The sequence below is a fragment of the Medicago sativa genome, chromosome 5, assembly GCF_051527215.1.
Source record: "Medicago sativa cultivar Bolivia chromosome 5, Bolivia_mono, whole genome shotgun sequence".
NCBI lineage: Eukaryota > Viridiplantae > Streptophyta > Magnoliopsida > Fabales > Fabaceae > Medicago > Medicago sativa.
In genome coordinates this window covers 20,141,499-20,150,866 of record NC_140753.1, presented here as the reverse complement: position 1 = coordinate 20,150,866, position 9,368 = coordinate 20,141,499, and the positions used below count along the sequence as shown (strand labels likewise).

The 9,368-nt window shown below is 36.8% G+C and overlaps 1 pseudogene across 1 annotated transcript; it reads right to left on the bottom strand.

Moving 5' to 3' along the window:
- Positions 1–5,516: 5,516 nt before the first annotated feature.
- LOC146920876 (7-deoxyloganetic acid glucosyltransferase-like) lies at positions 5,517–7,745 on the bottom strand (annotated as a pseudogene). The gene is made up of 2 exons (XR_015011936.1): positions 7,200–7,745; positions 5,517–6,434 (listed from the first exon to the last, which is right to left on the bottom strand). The product of XR_015011936.1 is annotated as a 7-deoxyloganetic acid glucosyltransferase-like (transcript).
- Between the last annotated feature and the right edge of the window lie 1,623 nt (positions 7,746–9,368).

Here is a 9,368-nt window from a genome sequence, read left to right as displayed (position 1 = left end):
TGGATTTATTGCTTCTGAATAGTTGAATTAGTGGAAACGTTGGGAGTTACTTTTTAAAAGTAACTTCTGGCCCACTAACTTGGTAGTTACTCTGTGAACTTCTTACGTGGCCTGTATGTGTTGGTGTATAACTAAAAGGGCAATGATGATTTAATAGCTTTGAAAGTACTTTTCACGCGCCCCCAATTTGTCATTAATGTTATGTTTGTTTGTCTCTTTTGAATTGCAATCGTTTTTACTTTTAACACTTTGTCAATTCACACACTACTCACTCATAACAAACACATTTGCTCTCAAACCTCTTGCGAAGTAAGCACAAAAACCTTAGAACCCTAAATTCTCTAAATCTTCTTCAATCATCATCAAATGGCATCATCAAGCTCGCAACAGGAAGTTTCAGACTCTTCTGCACGAATGGTTCCTGAATATGACTACAGAGGAAGAAGTATGAAACTGGAAGAATGGGAACTACAAGTTCAAATAGAAAATCCGGTGGATTTTGAATCACTCGCCTTCCATGAGTGTTGGATCAGAAGCTACTATAAAAAGTAGGAACTTATGCATTACTTCAAGATGTTGAATGGACCAACATACGAAGCATTGGTTAGACACTTCTGGGTGAAAGCTAAGGTTTATGACAAAGCTGCGTCTATAGCTGAAGAAAGTCAAATGGTGTTGATTTATCCCGAACTGGAAGGGAAGACCAGAGACGTAATGGGACTTGAGCCATTTACAGGTGTTGAAATCAGGTCAAGTATTTGTGGTATTCCAGTGAGAATTGCAGAATGGCAGATAGAAGCTGTACTCCGTAGAGAAGCCTCTGAAAAATACTCTGGAATTGATCTCTCAAGTACAGCTGAAGAACGCTTCTGGAAAGAGAAAGTAAACTTGGCTCTGTACAACTCCATGCAAGCAGGAAAGTATGCTGATCTGAGCATGGATAAGAAGCTACGTCTGAAGATTCAGAATGAGGACTTACTTCCATGTGGTGGAAGTGAGAAACCCAATTTGGCACAGAAGGTCTTTCTCCAGCACTTCATTAAGAAGGAGAAAGTGAACGTGCCAAAATATATGTTCAAGTACTTGATAGAGTGTCTGAAACAGAGTCAGCTGCAGAATAGAACCTGGGTACCTTATGGAAGACTCTTGTCAGAAATATTCTATCAAGGAGGAGTCTTGGACAAACTAAGCAGTGCTGAAGCCTTCACAGATGAGCTGCTTGATACTAAAACTGGAAAGTTCATAAATGCACAAACCCTCAAGAATATGAAGTTGATCACTGTTGTCACCAAGCTTCAAACTGATTTGAGTGAATCACTTGCTAAGTCTGACCTTATGAAGGACTTTCCACCCATCTACAAGAAGGATCCTCTTGAAGTGCAGATGTACTATATCAAGGAACACTTTGAGGCAACCAATGAGAGAATCAGATTGGAAGATGTACCAGAGGAAATGTATGGTGGTGCTCTGCCACGAGCCAGAGGCAGAAAGTCAAAAAGGAAGATGACTGCAGAGCAATACCTAGAGGTTGAAAAATCTGCGAAGAAGTCTAAAGTCACTTCTGATAAGCTTAACATTGGTGGTTCTGCAATGCCATCAATTGAAGAAGTGGCTAAAGACATCAACTCTAGCGTGGTCCTGAGTATTGGTATTGCTCTGGATCAACCTGCAATACCAAAGAAGAAAAGGAAGCAAGCAGTAAGGAGGACCAAGGATTTTCCTCTTATTACCAAGAAGGCTGAAGCTGCTACTAATGTGTCAGAAGCTATTGGAAAAGCTATGGAGATTGCTTCTGAACTTCAAGAGAGGGTAATAACAGAAGCATCACAACTTCTTAAAATTCCTAACACTGCTGAAGATGATCAAATAAAGTCAGCTGATTGTTCAGAACCCTCTACAACAGGTAATATCTTCTCGCACTCAGAACCAATAGTACATGAGATATCCAGTGACTCTCCTTCACCCTCTTCAAAATCCTCATCATCATCTTCTGATTCTGATGATGATAAACCTATAAGTCTTCTGTTTCGTAAGCCAGTAAAAAGCCATTCAACATCAACCAAGACCAACAAAAAGTCCTCTCAGTCAAGCACTTTTAAGCCAGTTGGTCATATAATCAATCAGAAGATAGAAAAAATGGCTGAGCAGAGAGACAGAGTCATTGATACTATCCTCCGCCATCACCCTCAACCTCTTAACATTCAACCCCTCAACATGATTGTACCAGAAAATGTTGAGTCAACCTCAGAGAAAGCCTCTAAGACAACCCCAGAAGCATCCGCTTCTGATAAAGTTGTTTCAGAAGACCCCCCACAACAACAACCTTTACCAGAAAAAGCCTTTTCACCCCCTACAACTTCATCACCCCCAACTGTTTCTGAACCATCTGTTCTTGAACAAGTCACTCCTCAAAAGACCGTTCCTGAACATATTGTTCCTGAACAATCAGTTACTAAACCCATTCCTGAACCTGCATCTGAAACTGCCGCTCCTGAACACATTGTTCCTGAGCCAACTCATGCTTCCATAACTCCTTCACCAGTACAAGTCATCAAGATCACCCACCATACTGGTGTATGTGATATGGACACAGACTCTGAGGATGATCAAGATGATCATGCCTCTGATATGGTAATTGACCCCACTCCTGACCAACCATCAACTAGCCAATCCTTAACTACAAATGACCAATCATCATCAAACCTACCCATTATACACTTAGCCCCTCCAAAACCCTCTAAACAACCTTCACCTCCCACCATTTTCCTGGATTCTCAAGTACTACAAGATGTGTGGGAAGATATTGCTTCTGAAGTTCTCAGACTGATAGCAGGTAGAAATGACTTGGGTCATACAATAAGCTATCAGAAGCAATGGAAGAGGATAAAAGAAAGGGTCGTCAACCTGATTTCAGCTTTGCATGATTCCTGCATTGAGGCTCAAGAGCAAGCCAAGCAGAAGCTGGAAGATTGGTTGAATGGAATAGAAGAGAATACTGGAGATGTTGAAGTTCTTGGTACTTGGGTGAAGAATCCACTCAGTATCAGAGGCAGAGAACCTGATGAATTCCTGCCTAAGGAGCTGCATCTGATTATTCCTTCTGAGATCCTGGAGAAGAATGATGCACCTAACCTGGCTCTAGCTCAGGAGAACAAGAAGCTCAAAGAAGAAAAATGAAAGGCTTGAAACAGAGCTACTAGAGCAGAAGCTGAAGATCTCTAAATTGGAAACTGATATGCAAGAAGCCAAGATCAGAGAAGACAACTACAAAAAGGAGATGGACAAGAAGTATGCTGATGTTCAAGAGCTTCTAAAGAAGATCTTAGAGAAATAAGCCAAACCCATAGTCGATTTTTTTTCTTTCTATCTTTTTAAGCTTTTGATATTCTTGGTTCATCTTTGCTTTTGATTCAGCTTCTTTTCGCTTCTGATATTATAAGCTTCTGAATTCTTCTTGCTTCTGAATATCATTAACTGTTTATATCATGTGTGTTGTTATTTGCTTTGATAATAATGCTTGCAATGACCTGTTTATTTAATTTTTGAAGATGGTTAAAATGCTTTAAATTTATTTGAATTATGCTCTGAACCTTTAATCTTATGTTTTTCTCATCTCTTCTTTTTGTTTATGTCTTTTTGCTAATGACAAAAGGGGGAGTATATGTGATAGTATTTAAAGGCTCTGAGCCCCATTAATTAATATTTGAAAATTTTGAAAATTTCTATCCTTTTTTGTTTTTAACCTTAAAACGGTGTATCAAAAAGGGGGAGTATCAAATTTCAAATAAAAATTAATTGAACCATTCTTCTTATCTATAAGTCAATTCTTTTAATTTTTTTAAGCTCTGATATTATTGTGCGAAAAATGAATTCAATTAACCTGGATAGAACATAGGGGGAGTTTACAAACCTCACCTTAAAGACTATCAGACTCAGGGGGAGTTAGAGCTTACAAACCTCAGACTCTGAGCTTACAAACCTCAGAAACCCCAAAGTCAACTCGTTAATTAGATTAACAACAATTGACAAATTTTAAATACTATTGTTTGTCATCATCAAAAAGGGGGAGATTGTTGGAACAAAATGTGTTTAACAATGAACCTCAAAGAGTTTTGATGATAACAAGGTATTAAAAATTGTAAATTGGACTAGCTAATATTTGTTCAAGTGTACAGGACCACAGTTAAAAAGTTACATCATTAATTGGTTCTGAATGAGCAAATAAAGAGCAAAAGAAAATGAAGCTTAGACGATTCTGAAGGCAATACGCTCCTGAAAGTGGAAAGCGCTCCTGAAGTCAAGCTGCTCCTGAAGATAGTAAAAGCGCTCCTGAAGAAACAGTGCTCCTGAAAAATAGTGCTCCTGAAGACAAGAGGTCCAGAAGCCACATTATCAGAAGCTGCAGAAGCTGCATCATCAGAAGCTGCCTCATCAGAAGTCATTTCACCAGAAGCTGAAGATCAACTGAATTTGCAAAAGATTCAAAGATTGAAGAATCTACATTGCAAAAGCTGTCTATTGGATTCAAAAACATAGCAGAAAATTAGTGGAACATTGCAACGGTCATTTCAAAGGTGTTTGAAGGCATGTGCTTGCAATTTGGACGAAAGCGTTGACATTGTACTATTGTACGAACTGTACAACCACATTCTCCACTACTCTGTTTTGTGTCCACGCTACAAGACAAGAAAACAGCTCCAGAATACGGCTTCGCCTGCATAGATGTTCCTTTGGATAAGGAATGGATTTCAAATTGGTTCTTCATAGGACAACAACCAAATCAGGCAAAAGATCATTGGTGAAAGATCAAGCTTCAAACAACGACTCTTTGGTGTGCTGGCAATTTCACAACGTCTCTTTCACACCTCTATATAAAGGAGTGAAGACTTAGAGTTTTGGTAATGCAAGAACGCTAATGCTGAACGACAGACTCTCAACATTTTTACAAGTGCCAAACCTCTGCTGAAATTGTTCTGCATTCACTTAGAATTTCTGTGTCTCAAAGTCATATCTTAGAAATTCTTAAGTCCATTGAGTCTGTATCTGATTTGTATTGTGAGCACCTCTGATTGTATATCAAGTGTTCAACCTTAAACAATTTTCTGTGTAATTTTGTTTAGTTAGGAAGTCTCTTGCAGTTGTGCTTGAGCAGGAAGTCTCTTGATTGTGTTCTTGAGCAAAGGAAGTCTCTAGCTTGTGTGCTTGAGCAAAGGAAGTCTCTTGCTTGTGTGCTTGAGCAATTGTAATCAGATATTACTCTTAGTGCAATCTCCTTGGAAGTGCAAGGGGGACTGAACTACTTCCGGATTGTGGAAGGAACCAGTATAATTGCTTTGTGTCGTTCTTCTTCTCTCTCTCTGTTTTATTCCGTTGCATTTAGATTCTGATTATCACTTCAGAAGCTGTCTCACTTAGCTTCTGATCAGTGTGTTCAGTTTTTAGGAGAAACGAAGAATTTTTCAAAACACAATTCAACCCCCCTTTCTTGTGTTTTTCTCACCTTCAATATTCACATCTTATGGGCTAGTAGACCTTATATACTCAAGCAAATCTTGAAAGTTGTTGTAGGAAGAACCACCAGGAATCACACTCTTGGATGCCAACTTAGCCATATCCATTGCTGATCTAACAAACTCCTCCTTCCTATTCACCATAACATCATTCACCATATTCTCCACAACCTTCCTATCACAAACATCTTTCATATCCAATCCAAGCTTCCAAATCTCACTTACAAATCTATTGTTAAGTGGTTGATCAGAAAAATAAGGCCAACAAATCATAGGCACACCACAAACCACACTCTCCAAAGTAGAATTCCATCCACTATGTGTCAAAAAAACACCAATTGCTTTGTGGGACAAAACTTCCTCTTGTGGAACCCACCCCACAATCATCCCTTTCTCTTTAGTAGTCCCTTCCTCAAGCTGCTTCAACAGTCCTTTTTCTTGTACCATGTTTGGCCTAATCACCCATAAAAATGGTTTTTTGCTATTCAATAAACCATGCCAAATCTCAAGTATTTCTTCTCTTGTCATTGTCGTGATGCTGCCAAAGCTGACATATACAACTGATTTTGATGGTTGAGAATCGAGCCACACCATGCAAGTTCTGCCCACTTCGAAGAAATTGCTCTTGGAGGATGAGGATGATGATGATGATGTTTTTTTTGTGGTATTGAGGTGGTGGTGAAGAGGGCCAATGGTGTAGAGTCTGGGGGCATGAAGACGAATTTGGGAGAGAACTGGGGATTCTAGATTCTCGAACGTGTTGAGTATTAATGCATTGCCTTATTAATTGTTGGGTTAGAAGTACAACCTTGTCTAATATGGTATCATTATCACCCATTTTACGGAAACTTGGAAGATCTCTACATCGAAGCAAGTTTTCCATGCCTGGCACGTTTCTTATGATGCGATCCATGTCCTCATCTCCTATAAATTAAACCAGAACACTCATATAACTCATTTTATTTGAATAAATATACGATCATATTATTTGCATCAGTCACGTTTATTCACATTTTCTCACCATCAACTCTATATGGATCATATGTTCATCTATAACACATTAACACCTTCTATTAGAAGTGTTTCATATTCAGTATGTACCAATGTGTAGCAAAATTCATCTATAACACTGCCTGACTGTTAGAAGTTTTTCATATTCACTATGTACCAAAAGTTACAAAAAAAAAAGTTATAGAAAAAAATTAAATATATTTTGTTGCGTTAGAAGAAACCTAAAACAAACATACCAAGTTAATTCAAATGTTGCATGTGTGTCTACATAAAAAATAATAATATGTGAAGCTATTTTTATTTTACTACCTAGACTAGATGACAATAGTCATTGAAAACACACATAAGTAGATAAGTTAGGGTTCGAACCCCGTATTTTTGTTAGTTTAATTAGGATTTGTAGACATATATCTAACAATTTAGTTAAAGGAAAAAGTAAAGAGGTAAAGAGGCATATGTTTATCCATGATAAGATGAAATAATTCAACATTATAATAACTGATTTAGATTATCTACTATTGCTTCACCTACTAGATCCCTAAGACGGTGTTTTGAGTGGAACATTTTTTACTCAATTATTTTGGCAAAAAAAAATAAAAATCAAGAACTAAGTGAAAATTAAAAAGAAAAAAAAAATCTGTTAATTAAAACTCTAAGAGGAGTTTCAGAGTTATATACCTCTAATGGGAAGTTCATTGCACTCCAAAAGCTTTAGAACAGATAAATAAGCCCAAAAGCAACAAGCACTAACAGTACGAAAATGAATCAATTGTATCCCAAACTCAGCAGCCAAATCAGTAGCAAGGTCACCAAATATTCCATCCAAAATAATGCAACTTATTTTCTCAGAGACAATTATATCTTTCAACAAAGGCTTACCATACAAACTCAGTGATAAAATTACATCTGCTATCCTTTCTCCAAATCCAGGATGCTTCTCCTCACTGTGAAAATCAGAGATGGTCTTGAATTGTAGCTTAGGGTAACATTCTGAAAGAGATTGAATATCATCATTGAAACTAATGAGACGGTTGTGGATGTACTCAGTGTTGAGGAAAGTTATGTTGAGATTTTGAATTGCAAGAAGCTCAGCTAGCTTTAGCATTGGATTTACATGGCCTTGTGCTGGACATGGGAAGATTAGCAAATGTGGAGAAGATTTTTCCTTAGGCTGTGTTTCCATTTTTCAGAAAAAATCTTTATTTTGTGACCTATAACTTTCTTGCATCTAAATAATGTTGTGGAGTTATATGTGTATAAGGTTGCATAATTCATAATGCCGATTTGTGATGATTTTTGAGTGGTGGATAATGATTAGTACTTGATATGACCGACATATGTTGATGTCTTTATTGAACACAAACATGGTACATAAACTATTGCAAGCGGGTTTTAATTTGGTGGTATATTTTTTTTTTTAGCATCCGGGATTCGAACTCCAAGCTTTACATATATTTAGAGCTCTCAAAACAAGTCGGCCAGTTTAACTCGAAAAATTAGAAAATTGCTTTTTTGACATAAAAAACTTCATAAAGACACAAGTAAAATACTTAAATGCCCCCAGCGGTAGTTAACTACCGTTCTGCAAATCGGCGGCAGTTAACTGCCGCTGGCACTCAGCGGTAGTTAACTACCGTTGAGTTCTGCGAATAAACAAGAACAGAACCCTCACTTTTCCATTTTCCAGAAACATAAACACTAAAAACATAACTTCCAAATTTGTCCAAACTTCATTTGATCGAATTTGAGCCCAATTTCTTCAATTAATTCACAAGTTCTTTCCTTCCTATTTACATGCATTGTAGTTTGTTTACGGTGTTAGTTTTTATAATTTTGAGCAAAATGTTAGTTTTAGGTTAGGTTAGAAAATTGTAAATTATGCATGATTTAGATGTTTTCATAGATTGTTTATACTGTAATTGTTGTTTTGATAGATTGTTTATGCTGTAATTGTTGTTTAAAGTAAGTGTAGGTACAAAGTTCATTACCCGTAGAAAAAAATGAAATAAATATTCACCCTAAATAGAACTATCAAACCTTATTAATATGTCAAAGATCGATATTTATACTGAAAAATACAATGATTCTACGATTGAGTTGTGTAATTAATATTTAATTTAATACTCTTTATGGGTTGGTTTGGTAAGTTAGGTTTAGGATTCTGTAGTGTAATTCTCTCTAGATCTAAGGTTTCAATTCTCCATACGTCAATAATTTTTATGTTGGGTCAGTCTATACAAATCATTGATGGGACTTTAATTAGATCATCATTAATGAACTATGGAATTGGTTCATTGCATTAGTGTTTTTTCCTTGAATCTGAATATATAACAAAACCAAAAACATTACATACATGATCCCCACAACATTGTCATTCTATTGATAAAAAACACATAATTAGCCTTGTCAAATAAGTATAGCTTCAATATGATAAAATTCAAAGGACACTTAATTGTACTATAATAATCACACCAAGTATCGAATATGTCATAACATATAGTCAGACATAAAAATACAAGAGCTTTCTAAATGAATATCATCCATACACTGATAAGGAAGCTTCCCCAAAGAAGAAGGTATGATCGATCTAAACATTCGTGATGTTTTACTTGCAAAAGGTTTGGGGTGAGAAGGCTTCTAGTATTCAAATTGAAACCATCTCAAAGAAGTTAGAAGCAAAGACTCTATTTCAAATCTCATCAAAAGGTTTAGGGTGTGACTTATGCGAACAAACTCATGCAAGTGGTGCATGCATTCCGACAAGTTTGGGGTTATCAGACGAGCATGTGAAATATTTGGGTTGCATATACAAGAAATCTAAGGAACCCATACCAGAGTAATCCAAGG